This window comes from Arachis ipaensis, chromosome B03 (assembly GCF_000816755.2).
Source record: "Arachis ipaensis cultivar K30076 chromosome B03, Araip1.1, whole genome shotgun sequence".
NCBI lineage: Eukaryota > Viridiplantae > Streptophyta > Magnoliopsida > Fabales > Fabaceae > Arachis > Arachis ipaensis.
In genome coordinates, this window is record NC_029787.2 from 31,050,579 (window position 1) to 31,053,201 (window position 2,623).

Consider the following 2,623-nt stretch of genomic DNA (forward strand, 5'->3'; position numbering starts at 1 on the left):
AAATCTTTCTCCTTAGTTTTTATGTTAAAAGTTAAAACCAATTTGAGCAAGTATAATCTAATATGAGATAATTTTTTTTTTTAAATTTTTTTTATTGTCATAGTAAAATATACTAATATTGAAAATTGTATTAAAATTGAAATTATCACACCCAAGACAGCCCATCTCAAAAACCACAATAGCTAATGTGACAATCTTTGTCAAAAGCTACAACAAAAAGCTTAGGAAACTTATCCTTAAGAGCTCCACTTTTTATCCACACACTATTCCAGAAACTAGTCCTATTTCCATCCCTAACCATCAACTGCAAACCTTCTCTAAACACCCTCAAAAGCTCCTTATTTTTCACACCAATCTGTATAATTGCTGACCACACAATTAAATACAAGATCTTGTCTTGACCCCTGTGGAATGATAGAAATTAAAGGATTTGTCTAAAGCTATGAAGCACAGACACATTTTGAATATGACACGACACTACTCATTCAACACTCATCCGATACACATGTCTTTGGGATTCAATCGTGTCTTAATAAAATATACAAAATGCTTTTCTAGACACACTTGGACACATCTAAATACCATCACGTGTCAACCGTTTCAGCCTTATTTTTAACATGTATTCTTGAAATGAGTTTAGAAATAATATAATTATTATTTATTAAAACAAAAAATATTTTAGATACTTTTATATAGTTTATTATTATCATTTATTTAAAAAATATTTTATATTTTATATATGAATTTAATTTTAATGCACTAACAGTATAAAATACTTTACATAATTGTCTAATCACATTTGTTCTTTTGGTTATCTATTCAAGCGGTCAATGTAAAAATTAGTTATTTTTGCTGAAATGACATTTCGTAATTGAATGCATATGTAAAATTGGTTTATTTTAACAATGCATAAAAATTGAAATATGTTGTATCCCTGTGTCTTATAAAAAATTAAAATTTGTAAATTCACATGTCTCATGTCTATGTCGGTGTCCATATTTCATAAGTCTAAAGTTTTCGCAAAGTACAACTACTTTTTCTCCTAAAATAAAAATATTTATTGTATAACATAAAAATGTCATGATACCGCTAAAACATTTTATCACATGTTTTCTAGCAATACCTACTAACCATATGAATATCTTCTCAAATTATAAGCTTAGTTCTCCTAACAACATTATTTGAGGAAAATTGGGTTATATCTTAAATAGTAGAATCATTAATTACATTTAGTGGTATTTTAAATCTTAATGTACCTCATTTTTCTATTAAAAAGGAGTAAATACGCAATGTCATTTGAAATATTATTGTCATATCTCATCATCATAAACAAAGACAAAATCTCTTATCCATGATACAAAATTGTAATAACTTTGCCAAGTGCATATTTTTCTACTTAGATATATTGCAAAAACTAACGTGTTTGGGACTATTTATTTTAACTCATCACTCTCAAAGTTTAATTTTTCTGTAACAATTCTTTTAACTAACAAATAACTATCAACTTCAATTGCTAAGGATATAAGAGGATAGTCTTTTAGTATTTTACTATAGAATTGTAACATTTTGTCTATATCAAATAAATACAATTATTTAATCTCATCATCCGACATAGTTAACTCTGTATATAAAATAGTGTTAAAATTCAATCAATTTAAAATATCAATAATTAAAAAAATTATTATTAGCAATTAATAACTCATCTTTCATGTTTAATATTATTTTTCACTAATACAAAATATTATTTGAGAACTCATGCCAATAGCTATTCCAAATGTATTTTGATTGAGATATTATTAAAAGTTAGTAGAATATCAACTTTTTGATATGTGATCTTGAGGCCTTATGAGCCTCTTTCATTAATAGCATCTATGAATTTTCTATTATCTTATAACAATTCAAAAGTGAAACATGCATCCTTATAAATATAACATGCACTCAGCAGGGACGGATACACATGTATAAGTGTGGCGTCCCACTACAATTTGAAATTTTTTTGAGTAGTATATGATAATAAAATTTATTTGCCCCCACTAAATTATTGAATTTGACCCTACAATAATTTTTTACTCAATTTTTGGTACTTCATAGTCAATTTAAGAATTTTATATTAGATATCGTTAGAATGATCAATTTTCAATTTAAATGAAATTTGTGTTTTTTCTTAGAAATTAACTCGAAAGAGTATTATTTATCTTTTTTTATATTAATTTTAATTTTTTTCTGTAACAACTGCATTAATTGAAAGAGCTTTTTTAACTATGAATTTCAATAAAAATTGGCTTCTAATTGTATGAGAAGTAAATTTCTAAATATATATATATATGTAAGAGTAATACTACACATTCAAGTCTTTTTATAAACTAAGTCTAATCAAGTTAAACAATAAGATTTTAAATAATGCTAGCCATAACTAATTTTTGTTATCTTAGACTAATTTGGTTGGAATTAGTTAACAAAAAAATTTGAATATGTAGCATTATTCTATATAAAAAGAGAGATATTTCGATTATATTATTAAGAAAAAGATTACTTAATTTTTTTAAAATATAAAACCTAAATAATAAAATTTTAAATTATATGTTATCATTTAAATTACTAATTTAGTGTTTTTATTTGTAAA